We start from the raw sequence: 21,611 nt of genomic DNA, 5'->3' as shown, positions 1-21,611 counted from the left end.
AGTTTATATAATGGCTTTTCAAGGGTGCCCCAACTAGATATCTAGTGGTTTGAATTGCATTTTAACTTTAGATAGAATCTGGACTTAATGCCACAGCAAACGTAATGTAACCAATAGAATCAATCCAATAAGATCTGAAATCTTTTCTATGTTCTGACAATATCACAATGTGCTGTGCCGCTAGCTCACTGGCTGGAGAAGAGTACAAAGAAAGCAAGGATAAAACTGTCTTCATCATAGTCTCTACAGGCCAGAACACAGTGCTGGCCACATAGTTGAGATTCAGTGAAGATGCCCTCCAGCCACCTGTTTTGTGAAATCACTGAGAAGGTTTAAAATGCAAACTATGCAAAATGTTGATGTGAAAGTCATATTACAATTTAAAAAGACACACCTTTTTATTGCTAAATAATTGAAACATTGAGTACCTTACTGCTGATTGCATAGCAAAATATTTTCACTTAATTATCAAGAACTTGTGAAATTAGAGTTTTTACACACTTAGAATATAGAGTTATTTTAGCAAACACAGGAAAACTAGATAATGGTCTCCTTTCTTTGTTTATTCAGTGTTTTTAAGTATTTGAAGAGCTCTCTGTTGGAATATATTCTTTTCTTTTAGGAGCACATAATTGACAAGTTCTTTTTATAATAATCATAATGTATAATATTGTAACGGTCATTTGATTAAATTAAGATGTATTACATTATACCAGAATTTCATCATCTCTCTTGGAAAATATTTTTCACTGACCAAATAGCCAACATTGTAACACATGGTTATTTTCTAAATCAAGCAAAGCCACCAGGAGGAAATAAACTTCCACTAAAAATGGCCACTCTCTATAAGACATGCAACAGTCCTCTTTAGCTTTGTTTTGAACCGAAGGACATGACCCTCCATTAACTCTGCCCTCACCATTTCCCCATGAGATAGACTAGACAGCATGACTATCAGATGTTTCAGAGAATAATACTTGACCTTCAACAACTGAACACAAAGTGTTTTTGTTGTGTCTATTGCACTTTATAATTGCAAAATTCTTCATTCATTAGCTAAACCTCTTTTCGTCTGGAATAGGTGAGTGTTCAGCATCAGTACCATTTCTGCTGTGCCAGTTAGGAAAGTGAGAAACAGGGTCAAATGGCCTTTTTTCATGTCTTACATTTGACAGCCAGAATGCTGATTTTCAGAGAGCACAGTGGGAAAATAAAATAACTGACTAATTTATAATAATTATAGAGGAGACTGGAAAGAATGACAGGATATTTGCAGAGAGATTTAATGTACTTAATTAATTTGACCTCAACATCAACAGAAAGGTTTACAAGTAGAGTTCTCTTAGGTGTGTAGTATTTAAGGATGTTAATTTCAATGAGCACATTTATTATAAAACGACATTCTCTTTCACTGTGATTTTAAACAGGTATAGTTTAAAAGCTCTCTTTTTCAAACTTATTCCCTTTCAACACAAAGCAAAGAAAAAGCTATGGCTCTGAATAAATGAGGTTACACTCATTTTATGGAAATCACACAGGAGATCAAGTGTCTTGGAAGCCAATTAATTTATTACTAAGATTAAGGGGCATATACTTAGAAATGTACTTACAACATCAATTATTTTCAACTATCTATCATAACAAATTTTACTGGCAAATGTATGTTATTCCAATGGATCATATTTTATACATTACTTTTAACAATAATAGGCCATTTGACTTATACTTCTGAAAAAGGAAAGAAAAGCAAAGGAAAGGAAATAAGGAAGAAAAGAAGAGTGGATAAAAAGGAAAGAAGAGAGGGAGAGGTAGAAAAAAGAGAGAGGAAGGAGAGTAGAGAGGGAGATCAAAAGAGGGGGAGAGAGATAAAAGTAAGTCGCTATGGAATATAAGCTTAGCATTTTAGCAAATAAAAACTCGTGAAATGTGCTCATAAAATAAAAAGCCGCCTAGTCTTGTAATAAATTTGCATTTCTATTTAGCAAAATACTGCAATGAGAAGGATTTTGAAGATGTCTCCTGCAAGAATTTGTTAGCCTTTTGTTAAAACTTACAACTCTTTTGGAATACTGGCTATAAACTTATTTGTCATATCATGATTATTTCTATATTAATGTCTACACTCTATTCACATGGAACATTTTATTTCTGCTTTTTCACAAACTGCTCTGGCCTATTCTATCTTCTTGTTCTCAATTTGCAAAAATATTCTGGAAATGAAAAACAGTCACATTATTGAAAGATTTGTAAAATATGGAAAACTAGGATATCCTAAAGGAAATATTGCAGATGGGAAAGAGTATTGTTATATTGCTATTTCAAATGTGTCCTCCATCACCATTTTCTTGGGCAGTTAATTATCTTTTGAACAGTCTTCCACTTTTAGGGTAAAAAATAGAAGTAAACATTCATTTTTATTCTTTGGGGGCTAGATCAAGGAGAATAATCTTACTAAGAAGATGGGTTTATTTAGTGATTATTCATTAGTCATGATTATCTCTCTGTGAATCTTAGAATTTTTCTATGGTATTATTTTACCAGTAACCTATTTCTGACAAGGGAATTGTATTTTCACTCAGCATTAAAATCCTCCACTAACAAACGATTAATCTCACCTTCCTGTATTCTACATTTATTTATTTCTCACTCATCCAAAGTCAACTGTGAATCTGGGCAAATCTCCAGAAAGCTGTCCTCAATGTGATGGCTCATCAGTTCCAAAATCATCTCCTGTTTCCACACTTGGCATGGCCCTGGGAGGAGGGCTGGACAATAAAGAGCCAGCAATTAACTTCTCCTTCAGGGAAGTGATTGTCCCATTGTATCATTTTCACCTAGTAAACTAAGTTAGAGGCCAGCTAACTTCAATGATGTTGGAAACTACAATCTTCCTTTGTACCCAGAAAGAGAGGCTGAGCTATTGTTCATCTGTGTCAATGTCTGCATAGGAAGAGCATGGTATTAATTCTTTTCCTCACAACCAGTTACATGAAGGGTGATCTATGGGATATAAAATTTCAAATAGTGCAAGAGGATTTGGACCAGGAATTGATGCCTAGTCTAAAAAGAAATAATTATGCAACACTAGGCACAGAAAACCCAGTTTTTGGTTTTTTTGTTTGTTTTTTGTTTTGTTTTGTTTTGTTTTGAGACAGAGTCTCACTCTGTTGTCCAGGCTGAAGTGTAGTGATGCAATCTCAGCTCACCATAACCTCTTCCTCCTGGGTTCAAGTGATTCTCCTTCCTCAGCCTCCTGAGTAGCTAAGACTATAGGCATGTGCCACCATGCTCAGCTAATTATTATTATTATTATTATTATTAGTAGTAGTAGTAGTAGTAGTAGTATTTTTTGTAGAGACAGAGTTTCACTATGTTGGCCAGGCTGGTCTCAAACTCCTGACCTCATGATCCACCCTCCTTGGTCTCTCAAAGTGCTGGGATTACATACGTGAGCCACTGCGCCCGGCCAGTCCTGGTGCTTATTAAGGGGCTTTTTATGTTTTAAACTCCAATCTCTCTACATAACATGAACAAAATTTTACTCAAATGGCTCTTTTCCACTGAGTGGAAGCAAGCTCTGTAAACTAACAATTGTGATGGGGTGTTTTGAATTCAGGTGTTTATTAAAAAAAAATATTAAACAAATTTGTAAGTTTCCTGTTATAAAAGTGCCCAGTTCCATAACAGAAAATTCTGAAAACTAAGGGTAACCATGTAAATAAAGTGATCCCTACGATGCGTACTGTAACTATTCCCACCACGTCCTTGGGAAATTCAAGGTTGTGACCAATCCAGAATTCCTGCTTTCATTAATTTTCCTAAATTTCTTACCTGAATTTCTTTAGTGCCAATGGAACTATCATTTAATGAGATATATGAATTGGAGCTAAAGAAGAATATCATTTAAAGTCTTATGTAGACATGAACTTTGTTCTTTTCAATACTATACACATAATGCTTAGAACAGAGTGTGACAGTAAATATTGATTTAATGACCTAATATATAAGTGAAAGAAAGACACAAAAAATAATATGATCTTGGGACATCAAATTCACTATAAAAAATCCCACATAGGCAGGTATGGTGGCTCATGTCTGTAATCCCAGCACTTTGGGAGGCTGAGGCAGGAGGATCGCTTGAGCTCAGGAGTTCGAGACCAGCCTGGGCAACATATTAGATCCTGTTTCTACAAACAAACAAACAAACAAACAAAAAATTAGCTGGGTGTGGTCCCAGGTCCTCTGAGGGCTGAAGCAGGAGGATTGCTTGAGCCTAGCAGGTTGAAGCTGCAGTGAGCCATGATCTTGCAAGTACACTCCAGCCTGGGCAACAGGGCAAGATGCTGTCTCAAAAATAAAAATAAAATAAAATAATCCTAAATACATAAAGAAAACATCGTATAATTAAAAAATGTTATTAGGCCCTTCAGACTATTGCCATATGTCAGAAAAACAATTTGTATTACACAGAAACATATGTGAAATCACCAGTAGGTTGTTGACATTTTAGCCATGTAAAAATATGTTATTATGAAGAGAGTAAAGGATCACATCATACCTTTCAATTCACGTTCTGGATAAATTGAAGTGTTGAACATTTTATCACATGTTGCTTTATATTATAGCTTGACTTATACTAGACCATGAAATTAAAACAGGCTGATTAAATATAATTAGATACTAAACATTAAATAGAATTTATATGGAAACTACACTTAGCTGTTGAGTCATCATAGGATTCTACGGTAGGTAGAAGCATAATTTTGCTATTTCTTTGACGTGGAAGTTAAACAGTTCAAAGAAGTGTGTTCGGAAGCCAGTGTGAAAAGGAATAGACCTACTGCTCTGTCCTATATCAACTTGGTGAAACGGGTAGCATACTTCATAGATTCCTCTGCCCTGTGGTTGCCGATTGAGAGTTGACCAGAAGTGCAATTTGAGCACAATTTGAAGGCAAAAGTGAAAAAGCAACCATTGTGCTCCAAGGTCATTGTAGGGAGATATTTGATGGAAAGATCCAGTGGGGGACAAGCAGGCCCAGCTTGTCCTTGCTCTGCCATGGTCTTCATTCAGTTCTTAACCCTGATGACAGCCATGCTGACAAACAGCAACCTTAAGCACTCATCTCTATTTCCTTGGCTGTAGACCCATAGAAGCAGTTGTTCAAAGGGGGCAACAGCTTCTTGTAGGCCTCTTCATGAGCAACCTGTTATGGTCCCACCACGCCAGTGGCTGAATGTACTTGGATTCCCAGATTCTCTTGCCAACTGTGACTGGTTCACCTGCACCTGTGCTTCAGGCAGCAAAAAGAGTGGCTTATTCTCTCTGATCCTCAGCCTCCACCTTCCAGACTGTCACTTCCCCCGCTTACGACTCATTTGTGTAAGTCATTCTAAAATTGAATCTCTTGTTCTCATAAAATTTAGAATGGGCTCTATTTCCATGACTGCAGCATAACTAATAAAACTGATTCACTGGTTAATTTTATTAATATTGAAAGAACAATAACAACACCTCCATTAAAGGCAGGCAAAGGGGGATTTACCTAAAGGTAATATACATTTCTTAAAATGGATGTGTGTGTGTGTGTGTGTGTGTGTGTGTGTGTGTGTGTGTATTTTGAGATGAGGTCTCACTCTGTTGCCAGGCTGGAGTGCAGTGGCATGATCTCGGCTCATTACAACCTCTGCCTTGTGGGCTCAAGGGATCCTCTCCCCCACCTCAGCCTCCTGAGTAGCTAAGACTACAGACACACGTCACAATGCCAGGCTTGTTTTTGTATTTTAATAGACATGTGATTTCATCACGTTATCCAGGCTGGTCTTGAACTTTTGGCTCAAGCAATCCACCCACCTTGGCCTCCCAAAGTGCTGGGATTACAGGCATAAGCCACTGTGCCCAGCCTTAAAATATATAGATCAGCCTTTTAGGCAAGTTTCTTACTTAAGATGAAAGTTTTTGTTATTGGTAGTGTCAGTGTTTTTGTTAACAGGATTATGTCTACTCAATATCATTTGGAAGTTTCTTTATTCTTTCTATTGCTTTCTTGATGTATCATAGATTTTTTTGTAGGACAAGAGTTAGAAAAATTAAGGGGTTAAATATCATGCTACAACAAAAGGGGTTAAATATAATACTACAATAAAATAGATGAAAATATTTACAATTTATTTAAATGGATATAATTCTTATACTTCATAAACATTTAAATGTTTCTTATCTCTGTGCATGTGTATGCATGTGTGTCTCTATGCTAGTTTACAGTTGAAATTACTTGTTTTTATTTTTATTTTTAATTTTAATTTTTTTTTCAGATGGAGTTTCGCTCTTGTTGCCCAGGCTGACTGGAGTGCAGTGGCACGATCTCGGCTCACTGCAACCTCCGCCTCCTGGGCTCAAGCAATTCTTCTGCCTCAGCCTCCCGAGTAGCTGGGAATACAGGAATCCACCATCATGTCTGGCTAATTTTTTGTATTTTTAGTAGAGACAAGGTTTCACCATGTTGACCAGGCTGGTCTTGAACTCCTGACTCATGTGATCCTCCCACCTTGGTCTCCCAAAGTGCTGGGATTACAGGCATCAGCCACCATGCCCAGCCAACACTTGAAATTACTTATACCCTTGGCAGTTTATAAACTCCAATTTGCTTTAAGTCAATTTAACTGCAAACTCAGAAACACATAAGTAGACACTTGTTTGTACACATGCTTCTATATAGGCACAACCACAATTTCATTGTAGTTTGTAAATTGCTGAACATTTTAAAGCATAAAGGGTAAAGTATCTAAATATTAGATGCAAAAAGAATAGTAGGCAGAGGTAATTTTACCTCTATCACCATTGAGGAGTCTTTATAAACAATAAGTTAAAACTCTGATTTTAATTTGTCAAGTGCAATTGAAACCACAAAATTACAGTCACACAGAAACCAGAACAAACTAAGTACTGCGGATGCTGCAGATGTTTCATTTTGAGTGTTAAAATTCAACTACATTTTTCTTGTTATAAACAAATATGTAAGATGACTTTTAAAAATCTTTTTCTTTTTTGTTTTTGTTGTTTGTTTGTTTGAGAGAGAGTCTCACTCTATCACCCAGACTGGAGTGCAGTGGTGCCATCTTGGCTCACTGCAACCTCCACCTCCCAGGTTCAAGCGATTCCCCTGCCTCAGCCTCCAGAATAGCTGGGACTACAGGTGCAAGCCACCACACCCGGCTAATTTTTTCTTTTTAATATTTTCAGTAGAGATGAGGTTTCACCGTTTTGGCCAGGATGGTCTTGATCTCCTGACCTTGTGATCTACCCACCTTGGTCTCCCAAAGTGCTGGGATTACAGGCATGAAATGAATGCATGCATACTCATGCTAATAAATGCTTGGGTATGCTTATATCACACTAAAGTCACATAAATAACTCTGGCATAATACAGGGATTTATATATATTATATAATATATTTATATAAATGCTGTATATATAATATGCTATATTATAATATATATTATACATAATATAATCTGTTTACAGATGTATAGCAAATGCTTACTATACATTAGTCTGTTAGACACCGTTCTCATCTCTTGAAACATATGAGCACACAAGACATAAAGATCCCCGTTCTCCAAGTGTTTATATTCCAGAAAGGAGAGGTGGAAGTAAATAATAAATGTATTATAAAAAATAAAAACGTAGACTAGGATAGGGAAATTGTATTATAGAGTTTTATACAATTTTATACAATCGTATAAACAGTTTTATATAATTTGCATATTAAATACAGAGGATAGCCCTCATAGAGAAGGGGGATTTAAACAGAAGCTTGAAGGTAATTAGCCAAGTAGGTGGCTGGTAATCAGCATCCCAGTCAGAGGGAATGGCTAGCAAAGGAGGGAGTAAACCTCCTAAGCTCCAGGAAAAGCAACAAGAGTTGGACAGAGCTGCAAAAGAACAAGGAGAAGGACGTGGGGAGAACAGATCAGAAATAGAATGAGGCGACACAGACTACACAGACCCTTGGTGTTTCCTCTAAGGTAAATTGGGAACTACCAGACAGGTGACATGATCTGCCATATTTTAAAAGGATAACATTTTCTCTTGAGGCTAATCTTTGGAGAACTGGAAGCAGTAATCTGGATAAGCAGTTACTACTACTGGAGTCACGATGACAAGAGAGCAACAGATGAAAATTGGTAGAATCCTACACATACTTTGGATGTAGAGACAACAGGATCTCCTGGCAAACTAGATATGCAATGTGAGTGAAATAGAGGACATAAAAGGGCTTGATTGAGAGATTTCGCCTTGAGTAATTGGAAGGATGGAGTTAATATTGACAGACATCGTGAAATCTGAGCATAGAATATTTGTGAGTGAAGACCTATAATTCATTTTGGACATGTGAATTTGGAATGTCTATTAGATATCGAAGGAGATATGCCAAAAAAGCAGTTGAGTATAGGAGATTAGATTTTGGGAGAGCTGAGCTGGGAAATATATATTTGGGAGTTTTCAGCATATGGTGTTTAAAACTATGAAGTTGGATGAGATCACTAAGGGTGTGGGTGTAGATAGACAGGAGAAAACTAATGCTGCTCCAACACTGTGGGGAGAACAGAAGAAACTAGCAACTGGAACTGAGAAGGAATAGCTAATGAGGCAAAAGGTAAAACCAAAGTCATGTGGGCATCTGAAAATCCAACTTTAAGAATTGTGTTGAGGAGGAGGGAATAATTAACTGAGCCAAATAAACATTATGTAAATTGTATACAAAGAGTAGTCTATACTTATGCATTTATGAGTCAGCAGGAAATTTTTGGAAGAATACTTAGGAAACTACTGGTTTGAGCAATTGTCTTGTGGAAGTGAGATGGCAGGTGACTGGAAAGGGAGATGAAGTGTCCAACACATACAGCTATAACCACATGGTTCTACATGCATCACATGCATAAAATATGAAAATATGCTTAAAATAACAATAATCATGTAGGTATCAAAAAATACTTGAGATGACAACAGAACAGGTGAAAACCACAAACAGATTATATTTGAAAACATTTTTTAAATGAAAAGCAATCCTCATAATAGCATCCATGGAACTAGTACTGTCATGGAACCCCAAATCAAATTCTGTTAGTCATGACTGGGACTAAACTTTACTTCCACATGATTTCTTTTAAAATGCAAACATGTTACCTGAAATGCATAATGTTAAATATGCAATCTCAAAAGTATTTTAAATGGAATACAGCTAAAATTATACATGCATAGATAGCTAAGAAAAAACTGTATGCAACATAAGGGAAAAATCAAAGTTCTCAGACTCTGTAAACATGAATGACAGTAGGTTGCAGAGCCTGAGAGGAGGGATTTATGATCCAATACATGGCTGCCCATGAAAGACATGGCCCATTAGAGTGTTGTGCAAGAGAGTTTATTGCAAGAGAGTTACAGAGACAAAAAATAGTCAAGGACCAGAGCTTACCAGAGTAAATAATGAGGAATGGGGTAATAACCAAAGATTTCTTGGTGTTGTAGGCCAGGAGTACATGGTTAGTCAGGATAAAGACAAGGTATCATTACTGTGGTAAGTTACAAGGTATGTGTTCACTCTAGAATGAAAGATGAAATCCCATAGTAAAATTGAAAATGTTAAATTACTTGGATTTTTCAGTGTGAGATCAGAGTTAATAATGAAACTATTTCCAGAAACAAAGTAAGTTTGGGAAATAGAGGTTATGAGAGGTTTTAATATTGTGCAATTAGTCATCAAAAAACAATCAAACTTAATTCTACCATGGTAATACTCCCTAATGCAGTTTTCTAAATCTATTTTAAACAACAAGCAATAAGCCAAAGGAAAAGTAAGAGAATGCCCTTATACATGTTGTAACTGTGTTTACTTTTCTGTTTCTATCAGAGTAAAGACAGGTGCATTTTTTTGGTTTGTTTTTGTAAAGTGAATTTGGTTGTACTTTTCCAAATTGAAATTATCTTATTTTCATAGAGTTTGAAACTTTTCTGGGCATTAAAGAATAGAAAAGTAAATGCATTTACAAAAATTTGTTAAATAACCATTAATGAATATATCTTGGCACTGTGTTAAAGTTATTAATCATAGCTTTGTGACTGGGAAGCAAAATATAATAATTTTTCAGGGTAGCTCTCTATGAATCCACAATACTGGGGACGTCTTCCCCAATTCTATCCGTGAAAACATTCATAACTTACCAGTTCTCCATGGTGACATGAACTAATGGACCATCTTTAAATAAATTCACTAAGAGATCCAGAATATAGCACAATGTTCTTTTTCTCTGTAGTACTGTGAAATTAGCATCAAACACAGAAACATTCCCTATTCTTTACCTCCCCCATGGTTGTCATCTCTACACTGTAAATCATAGAGCCAGAAAACATGAAGTTGTTTCCCTCCTGTCATTCATATTTCATAGCTTCCTCTATCGTGTGAAAGTATTTCATTTTTAGGAAGGATTAATGCCAAAAGAGTTTATTACCTTCTATCAGAAACATTTAGCTAGCTTTAGAGATCTCACTGAAGAAGTTGTTCTTAACATTTGTGGGGGGTGTGTGTGTGTGTGTGTGTGTGTGTGTGTGTGTGTGTATGCATACACATGGGTAATAAACATGAAATGTGAAGGCACTGCAAAAATGTTTTGAAAGATATTTAAAATACATTTCCAGTGCATTTTCTTTATTTTCATGACTGCTTACCACAGACACATGCTTCTACAGAGTACAGAATTAAAAAGAAAACAGACATCTAAAGAAAGCAATTATCATGTTGGCACTGTAAAGCAGGTTTTTTGGCTGTTTGGTAAGACATTTATAAGAAATATGACTTTTAAAAAAGTTATGAGCACATTCAGTGTCCACCAGCTTTGTCTCACTGTGTAGGGCTGTGTCTGTGTGCCTGTTTTTGTATTAATGCATGAGGAAATGGGGGTAACTGAGAAATGGGAGTATACTTGTAAGGATGCTTATTTGTATACAATCTGTCCATGGTTTTTTCATCCTTCATCAATAAAAAAAGAGAAAATGCTTGCCATTCTGTTCCAGAAGATGTCCAGATGAACTGTGAATAAGCAGCTGTTATTCTCACAAGAAAATTGACTGAAATTTCATACTCGGTAAAAAATAATTTATCTGCAGTTATCACACACAGAGCTTCATGGAGTTACACATTAAGGTTTCCTATAATAACTTGGAAATCTACAGGAACAAGGGTAGGGGCTTCACTCATTATTTGGATGTGAATACATGACCCACATGAATGTTAGAGATAATGGGCAACTTAGCACACTCCAAATCAAACAGCTTCATGATCCATCATTAACCTAAGTGAGCCTTCACTTTATTGAAGCAGCCCTCTAAATGAATAGGTCATTACCTGCTTAAAAACTCAAAGATCTGTTAATATTCCAAGGACTTAGAGTCTATTAGATCAGACAACCTGCGCATGTACAAAATTGTAGGCACACTGGATAGCTAACATCCTTTAGTGTATACATAAATATTTTAAAGGATATTCTTTGATACTTGATTTAAACAGGGAACACTGCATTTGTGACATTATTCTGCATGAATGTGCATATGTGTCAAGTTCAAAGAAAAAGAAAAGACTCTGTAGAGAGATACTCCGCAAGAGGAAATAAGTTTCCACTCTAAGCTGACTTTCATAATGCAATTAAATCCATTAGAGAGAATGGAATTTCAAATACTGTTCAAATTAAGGCAGTGCAGTTAGAAGCAGCAGCAATTCAGGAAGAATTAGCAATGCCCTTCTGAAGAGAGCTACTGAATTAAACCTCGGAGGGCTTTAAGATTAAGTCATTTAATTGCTACTTTAGGAGCTGCAGACAGTGCAGAGTTGAGTCCAGGTGTTAATACTGATTCTCCTCTGTTCTCTTCAGATAACGAAACTGAATCTTAGAGCCAATTAAGGCAAACTTGAAAGGCCTTCTTCCCACTTTTCAGTATGTTCCGAGTGTTTTATTTTAATTGTAGACAACATGGGAAATTGAGCACATTATACATAGTGAGATATTATTAAATCTTGAGTTGAAAAGATAACCAATACTCATCCATATTATTTTGCCCTAAATTGCAAAAACTTGTTTTTTGTAGAATGACACTCATATTGTGTTTATTTTATTCCCCTAATCATTTTCACCTGAGAACACAGTTGCTGTGCCAAATACTAACACTAATAACATGACCAGTTAATGATTAGTACATTTATAGGCCAAGGTAAATGCATGAATAAATTACAATAGAAAGTTCTATAATTCACAAGTGTGTCTTACACCCATCCCTCAATATATCCGCTTTTAACATATTATGATGTAAATTGCTCAAACTCCTTTAATATACATATGTTTAGGTGAATTTATGCACTCTTATCCATTCCTTCATTTATTCATTCACCAAACAAAAGTGATTGAGGGCTGCTATGTGCCCGTCACTATTATAGGACTTTCCTTATGGGACTTGCATTTTACACTGAAAAACAAACAGTGTAATTCAACATCATATAATATGAAGTAGGTCCTATTTTATAAAATGAAGTTGGATAAAGGTAGAGATGATTCTTCTGCAGAAGAAAGTGCTACTTTCAGACAATTGTTAGAGAACATCACTCTGATGTAATGACAATTAAACCAAGATTTACATGAAATAAAGGGGGATGCTGGGTGTGTGCCAAGGCCTTGTGGCACTGTTGAACTTGATGTAATGAGAAAGGAAATGGAGGGGCTTGACCAGATATTGTTTTTTTTTGTTGTTGTTGTTTTTTTTTTTTTTTGAGATGGGGTCTCGCTGTGTTGCCCGGGCTGGAGTGCAGTGGCCGGATCTCAGCTCACTGCAAGCTCCGCCTCCCGGGTTTACGCCATTCTCCTGCCTCAGCCTCCCGAGTAGCTGGGACTACAGGCGCCCGCCACCTCGCCCAGCTAGTTTTTTGTATTTTTAGTAGAGACGGGGTTTCACCGTGTTAGCCAGGATGGTCTCGATCTCCTGACCTCGTGATCCGCCCGTCTCGGCCTCCCAAAGTGCTGGGATTACAGGCTTGAGCCACCGCGCCCGGCCCAGATATTGGTTTTAAGCCACGGGAAGTACTTTGATACTATATCTGAGGGTGTACATCTGGCTACTGTGTAATGAGTTGGGGTCGGGGAGAAGGGAGAGTGTAAAAGTAGAAGCAGAAATATCTGTTTAAAGACTGTGCACAGTCTAGATGTGAGACAATAGTGTCTGGAGAGAAGGTGACTGTGGTGTAGGAAGTGAAGTTACTGGATGGAAGTTACTGGGTTTTTGAAGTTACTGGGTTGAAGACCTATTTAGAGAAGGAAGTCAGGAAGCAGTAGAATTGATATTGTACCACATGTGGGTGGAAGGGAGAGGAGCAAGGTCTCAGAAATGACCCTTAGGTCTTAAGAAATTGGATGCATAATTATGTTATTTACTTAGATAAAGAAGATTAGAAAAATGGGTATATTTTGGTTGTGGTAAAGAGGAGCAGAAATGAAAAGTTTGGTTTTGAACAAGTTGAGTTTCAAGTGACTGTTAGATGCCTAAATAGAAATATTGAGCAGGCATTCTGAATTGAAGTCAGCAGAGGCTTAGAAGTAAAGGCATAGATTTGGAAATAGGCATCCAGATGGCATTTAAACCCATGCTACTTGATGCAATTACCCCTTCAGTGATTCTCTAGATAGAGAGATGAGTGGGCCTGTGATGGTGCCCTGGGATGCTCTGATAGATGTATTTACAGGTCAAAAGACACAGAGAACTCAGAAAAAGAGAATAAGAAGAAGCACTCAGTGATGATAGAATAAAACCAGAAACTAATTTTTAAAAAAGCACATGAAAGAATTTATGTGAAAGAAATCATCTAAACATTAGAATTGTTGGATTTTGAATTTTGATGGATACTGTCAAATTTACCTCCCCAAAGATTCTACATTTTACAATCCAGCCAAAACTCTATGAGATAGGTCTGTGCTTTTGTGATATTTTGTGTGTTTTAAATAAGTATGACCTTCATTTTTGTTTTTAAAAAGTAACACCTGCTAGACAATATCCCTATCTGGAGGTGTGTGTAAACCTCTGGGCCAGGGCAGATCACATGCCATATATTTTCATTTATACCTCTTTCCCTCATCACTACTGGTGTTACATAATTGTAGGCATATAAAAATTAATTGTCCAGCACACCAACATGACACAAGTATACATATGTAACAAACCTGCACGTTATGCACATGTACCCTAGAACTTAAAGTATAATAATAAAAAATAATTAAAAAATAATAAAAAATTGTCAACAAAATGTAAAATGCTGAGATTTGAGTATATTAAAGACAATCTTTTAAATACTGTTGTTAAAATTTATATTGTTAATGTTTAATATAAATAGGAATTTGCCCTATGTGTTAGATTACTTGACACAACTACAATTCCTTCCAATGACATTCTCAACAACAGTTCTTATACTGGGCTTCCTTCTATTAGGATCTTATATTGGTGAACTTCCTCTAGTAGGTGTTAGAGCACAAATACTGGGTAGTTATTAATATAACTGGATTTCTCACGATAAGACACTCTTTTACTTCAGAAATTTATTCGAGGTTTTCCATTCTTACCTAAGTAAACATATAACTTTAAGCCTTACCAAGAGCTTGTTTCTCACTTTTCACTCACTATCATTTCCTAGTAATTAGGAAAGAGTAGAGTTTCAGTAAAATCTTGCTTTAAAATCTGCCTGTAATCACTTCCCTTAAAATAATGGCAACCCTTCATGGAAATATTGACTCAGAAAGTTGCAGGAAGACACTTCATTTGGATATATTGTTATCTGCTGTTACTTCAATCATTCCTACATTCTTTACTCAGAAATAGTTTTAAATACATCATTTCATTTAGTGCTGATGATAGCACCCCAAAATATATTTTCACTGGTAGAATGGAGACTATTACTGTTAATTTCCTCTAGTTTTCAACATTTACTGAGCATTACATTTAAAACAATTTTAAAACTCTTTCCATTACATTTAAAAATACTATTTTTGGTCATTTAATTAGTATTACATTTTGGTTGATTATTTCCTATTAATCCTTTTCTGAATAAACATTGAACTGCCAGATAAAATTATGATTTTTAAAAAATACTATATCACTGGCATTATTAAAATTAATGACATTTTCTAATTGTATCCTTCATCTATTCTCCAGATATTATAAATTTTCATGTTCACTAAAACTTTAATCCATCATTTAATTCCCTTTTACTGTATGTATATGTATGATCAGCTTCTTTCTTTCTTTTCTTCTTCTTTTTTTTTTTTTTTTTTTTGAGACAGAGTCTTGCTCTGTCGCCCAGGCTGGGTGCAATGGTGCGATCTCAGCTCACTGCAACCTCCGCCTCCTGGGTTCAAGTGATTCTCCTGTCTCAGCCTCCTGAGTAGCGGGGATTACAGGAGTGCACCACCAAGCCTGGTGATCAGCCTCTTTTTAATGATTTCTATTTTATCTGTTCATGTGCTCAAGTCTCTATAAAAAAAATACTACAAACTTCCCTTCATTCTGTACTTACTCTCTAATTGCCTCCTGTTGTCTCTTTACTCGACATGTCAACCTTTTCAAATATGATGACAATATTTCATCACAATGTAAACTTACTAATTTTTCATTCCAGGAATATCCATGTCTGTCCATTGAAAGTATTCTTTTTTTAACCTTCGAGTGATTGTTTTATCTACTTAATCAATGACTGATACTATCACTGTTTTTTAGTGATTACTCTACATTTCATCTTACCTAATGTGGTGTCAGATTAATAACCTATTCTTTCTTTCAAATAACGTAACCATCTTGCAAGACTTTATCCCCCAATTTTGTTATTCTTGGCCAGTATTTTGGTTCAATCATGTAGCTCGATAAATTTTTAATATTATTGTTCATACATGATTGAAGTTTGTTAGCCACACCCGCATGGTCACCATTTTCTTTGCTTCTCAGTCCTTCTTGCATCTCAGATCTTCTGTCTGGGATCATTTTCCTTCTTGAAGCACATTGGTTAGATAGTTTATCAGGAAGGGACGCCGGTGATTTTGTTTGTTTGAAAATGTCTCTACTTTTGAAAGAGAATTTCTTCAGTGTATAACTCTAGCTTGGCTATTATTTTATTTGAGTTAAAATGGAATTATGTGTACACATTTCTGGTCTCTCCTTGTTGTCACTGAGAATTCTGATTCAGTCTAATTGTTATATTTTGTAGATAATCTGTCTTTTTCCCCCATTTTGGAAATCTTTATTTTCTGTATTGTACTTTTTTGTATGCTGTACATAAGTGTGGATTTTTTTTTTCTCACCATATCATATCACGTTTAGGATATACGGTGCTTCTTCAGAGTGAGGACTCACATTTCATCAAAAAATTGGTTTTTTTTAGACGAGTCACTTGAGAACTCCTTTTACCCCAACTTGACAAAGTTCAGCATGTAACAAATCGCGGACACTACGTATTTTCTTCTAACCCCGTATGCCAGCTCTAGCTGTAGTTACCCTCTACAAATCTAGCTTAGAGATGAGGAAGGTTAAAAAGAGAAAGACCTGACCATGATGAATGTTATCTGTGGGGTAATATGCAACTAAATTAACAGAATAACTCAAGGATCAAAAAGTTAAATAACTTTTCCCAAATTGCTCATGGAATAATCCTCAAATTATGGCTTCAAATAATTGTCTGACTCAAGTTTTGAACTTCCCACATCATCATGTAGACGGTGCATCAGGTCTCTCATCTTTGTACATGGGGGAATTTTTTTGTATGTTATAATAATTTTACAGGAAATTGGACTTATAGAACCTTTTGATTTTATGGTGCACTGAAGTTATATTCAACCATACTTGTATTTAGCATCCTGCTTTGCCAGTAAGTCTAAATACACCACCTATGTCCTAATGCTTGACTATATATTTGGACTTGGAACCAAGCATGCATCATTCAGCCATTTGAACACATAGTAAAAACAATACATTTTAAGAGGCAAGAGAAACATATATCCATTTGAACACATAGATTTAGGGAATAATACATAAGTTCTATATTTCCCTAATGGGTATCAGTGTACAGATTTGAGTCTTATTTTTTCTCACTAGAATCTTCACAAATATATGCATGAATGTTTATATTTTAAGAAGAATTTTACATTGTTCAAGAAACACATATCTTATATTCAAAGTAATATAAATCCGTTTGTAGAGAAATGGCTTAAATATTCACGGAGCAAGGGTAATGGAAGAAAACCAATGTGAAAAAAATACCTGAAGCATAATGAAGATTTAATTTATCCCTTAATACCATCAGCTATAACATGATAGACACAAATCTGAATACAGCTAAATTTATAAGACTGGTAAACATATGCCTTGTTTTCAATAATTTAACAGGTGCTTACTAAATGAAGTGAAAATTAATAATTGAGTAAATGAATGATTGAATTCTTAAAGCATTTATCTATAATCTCATAAAAGGAGATTATGTAGAGTTCATCTGCTATTTAATTTTAGAACAATCATAACTCTCAGTCTGTTGTAAAAATGTTATTTACTCCATTTTATTAATCATCTTCTGATGAGATGCTTAAAAACAACTTTGAGTAGCTACTATTGATATTCTATACAGGCAGCATAGTACACATTCATACACACACATTTTCCTTTTGAAGTTTGGTTATGATATATTACCCTTCTAGCATAGTAAGTCAGGAAAAAACTGCAACTGTCTTAAAGCTGAAAGTTAAAATGCTTTTAAAAGCTATGAGTTTAAATCGTTCAATTATTATGCATTAGCAGAACAAAAAGCTCCCAGTAAAAATAATACATTTTCAATTATTTAATGATTAAATGTATTTTGGGGTACTATTTAACCCTATTCATAAAAATAAAACACAATATTTGTTAAACAGGAAGGATATTTTCCACCTATAATTTAACATAAATAGGGATATCAATTGGTACTAGATTATAAGCAAAATGTTCTCTATTGATGTTGTAATGATCACATGATAATTTATGACATAGTTACTTTTAAAACGGCAATAATTTGCTAGAAGATGAACAGGATAATATCTTACTTTAAATGAGACATCTGTAATCACTCTTTCCCTTTGGAAGTATGAAGAAATTTACAACAGAGTCTGCTAGTAGGTCATTTTATTACCCAAGCCCTTAGATTTTATATTTTTACCTGAAAACATGGCTCACTTTTAAAGAGAGCCATCACTCTATGAATCTTCCTATCATGGCAAGACTGATTTGATGTTCATCACAATGCATTTTAAAAGGCAAGAGTGACATATATCCTTATTAATCTCATAATGATAAAGGATTGATTTCAACCTATATCCCAAACTGTTACATGAAATAGGCTCTGCCAAAATATCAGGTTCCAAAGATGCTCAATTTAAGGAGATCAGTTTTACGCTCCATCCTCAAAGGATAGAGTCATATGAGGTGTAAGTATGTCACGTGAGGCATTAAGAGAAATGTTCTTCCTCATAAACTAAACGCTGTGCTGTAGTAAGAACTTAATACATATCATTCTGCACGCGGAACAAGCGACTCACACTCCCTCCACCCCCGCCCCGACAATAATGCAGCTTTCTCTTTTTTGTAGGAATTATCTAAAATGGTCACATCACTAAGCAGATCAGTGAGAGGAGTGAGTAGAAAAGAAAAAAGCATTTGTGGTTTAAAAACTTTCCCCTACTGCTTGGAAATGGCACACCTCAGTAGAAGTTAAAAACACAGGAAGCAGAGATTTACTGAACACCACAGAAAATCAAAAATACATTTTTTTAATGGGGAAGGGGATTAACAATGACAGAGTTAATCTTGGAAGTTAGTCTCTGAAGAGTTATTAATTAGGAGAAAAATATGTTATGTTGTAGAATTAGATTTTCAAGTTAATAGGAAACCTCTTTTTACTTCAGTCCTTTTCATGGAAGGTGGAGAAACAGTTTCTAAATCTTATTGCTGAATAACTTGATGTATCAGTTAAATTACTTAAAGGGAAGCCCCTATTTTGCATGTGGCTATCCACTCAATAACTCCAAAACAATGTGTCAATCACCTGTTCATGGTTTAGGCAAAGTAACCATCTGCCTTTCAATTCTGAAGAGACATTCTGCTAGAATCATGGAAATATTTATAATAAAAACTTATTCGGTTGAATTCCCCACTTGACATAATAATAAAAATATATAAGATGATATTTTAAACTGTCTTGGATAATTTAATGATGAAGTGCTGCCACTGAATGATGAGGTTCAGTATTTCTTGACAGCTGTGTGTCTGGACATTATTTTGTAACCTTACAACTGCTCAGGTATACAGTGAAGACCAAACAAACTAATAGCGCCTTGGCATGGTTGAATTTTTCCTGTTTTTGTCATGTATAGTGTAATTTAAAACTGTAAACACATTTTCAGAATCTACGCTATTTAAATGTTTTCCCCCTCAGTATGTAAGGTAATTTTCTAGCTGAGCAGTTTGTGAATGAGCTTCAAAATACTCGATGAGAAATTGAGAATCATGAAATGGTCGCAGAATCAGCCAAAAGTATGTCAGTTCCCTCTCCAGAGAATACAGAGAAATGTGACTATAAGAGATACCAAGTATTCTCAAGTACAGAGGTTCTAAATACACTGTGGTCCCGATGTAGCAAAAAACAATGATGTTAAAAACATAAGAAAATACTTGTAAAATGCTGAAGGTCTTTTTTGAAAAATGATTTGCCATTATGTCCTATATCACACATATTTCCTCCTTGTTAAATGTATCACCAAATGATTAATAACCTTAAAATAATTTGGAAATGCATATTATATAACCCACAGCAGATCTGGTAATCTATCTCTTTCATTTGTCCCAGATTAGTTTTGTGGTAGGAAACTCAGATGGCTGAACCATGAGAGGCAGGCCATTAAAACATTTAAATGGTTTTACAGTGGCATTTTTTAAATGAAGAATGAAGTATATAAATTTCAGCGTCAGTGGAGAAATGAGTGAGGGGGGTCGGCATTTCTGGAAGCTCTTTGAAAATAAAGCATTCATTATTTTGTTGTAAAAATCAGATATCTATAAAGCCATTTATAAAATAACTAGTTGGACATCTAACGCATCTACTTATTTTCATTTGAAAATTTAGCCATGCCAAGACGCATTTGCAGTTAAAACATTTCTTTCCCTCCTCTTTTCATGTAACCTCTCACGCTCTGAGGACCAGACTTGTTTAGAACTTACCGAAGTTTCCTAAAGCAAAACCACGCACAAGCTCCTCATTCAGCTGCCAGATCTGTGTGCAGATTCGTTCAGCTTCTCACTACGCTAGGCATCACTTTATTAATCATGTATGAATTTCTGTGCATGCACCCTGAAGCTATCGCACACACGCGATGCAATCCCAATCAAAAACGGAAGCCTTACCTGATGGCAGAAAAGGCAGTCGCAGGAGCAGCAGCAGGGACGGCCGCAGCAGGGTGCCAACAGCCCAGCCTTGCGCGGAAGGTGAGACCCTTCTCTCCTGTTTCCCCTTTCCAAATCACTGTGCCAACACACCGCTTTGCATTTTGTCCCTTTTCATTCACAGAAGGTTCTCCAGGCCGGGCAGCCAGTAGACACCACTTTCTTCCTGGAAGAGGCTGCCTCTCTTCTCAGAAACGCCTGGACCCCTCTCTGTGGCTCCCTCCACATTTACCCTTCAGATCAATAATGCTTTCGGAGCGGCTGGAGCTCAACTGCAGCGGCGAGCGGCGAGCCAATGGGGGCCCAGGATTCCCTCCTGTCATCTCCCCGCCCTCAAAACAAAACACAGCGTGCCTTTGACACATCATTGAGTTGTGAAAAGTAATTGAATCCTATATTTGAAATGTATCTTGTTTGTTCTTTTTCCCCCCTAGCGTTCATTGTAGAATGCTTTGAATGAATCCGAGGACTCCTTAGCTCTCAGAAGGCTCATTAAAGGAGCTAGCGGAGAGTGAAGATTAGGCGCTGAGAAAGTGATAGCACCTGGGTTAGCATCTGAAGCTTTGCTTTTTAAATGCTTGAGGTCTATCGCATATCAGAGAACTGTCAACTGGGAAGAAAAAGTCGTGGGTTCTATTAGTCTTTCCGCCACTAAGTCGCTTGAGTCTTTTATTTTGTAAATCAAGACAATTAATTACGTTTACCTGGAAGCTGTTTCATTGTTTAATTGTCTAAACGAGAATCAGATGCTTATTGTGGTAATAACCATGTGCAAGCAATTTCTCCTAATCCATTTACTTGTTTCTAGGCTGATTTAACTTGGTTCAGATTCTATGAAGAAGTAAAGATTGTTAAGACTATATATATTAGTCTGGTCTGTTTTAATTTTGTCGTGTTTAAATATTGTAAGATTTTAAAATTAATGTTAACTTCTCTTTAGGAGAGAATTTATTAATAATTACATAAAACTTTATAGAATATTATAATGGCAATAAAATATTACAATGAAAAGTATAATTGTTGAAAACCTATTCCTCCAAAAGCCACAAAACAACTTTACATTCTTTAA

General features: G+C 35.8%; 1 protein-coding gene across 1 annotated transcript in view; it reads right to left on the bottom strand.

Moving 5' to 3' along the window:
* LOC105472967 (cadherin 12) overlaps positions 1-20,925 on the bottom strand; it is a 1,136,463-nt gene extending 1,115,538 nt beyond the window's left edge. Inside the window, exon 1 of the mRNA XM_071099074.1 lies at positions 20,504-20,925. The gene's annotated coding sequence lies outside the window, so the exon portion shown is untranslated. The remainder of the gene's footprint in view (positions 1-20,503) is intronic.
* Positions 20,926-21,611: the final 686 nt, after the last annotated feature.

This window comes from Macaca nemestrina, chromosome 6, assembly GCF_043159975.1.
Source record: "Macaca nemestrina isolate mMacNem1 chromosome 6, mMacNem.hap1, whole genome shotgun sequence".
In the NCBI taxonomy this organism is placed as follows: domain Eukaryota; kingdom Metazoa; phylum Chordata; class Mammalia; order Primates; family Cercopithecidae; genus Macaca; species Macaca nemestrina.
The sequence above is the reverse complement of the archived record's forward strand: the minus strand, read 5'-3'. Positions and strand labels throughout refer to the sequence as shown.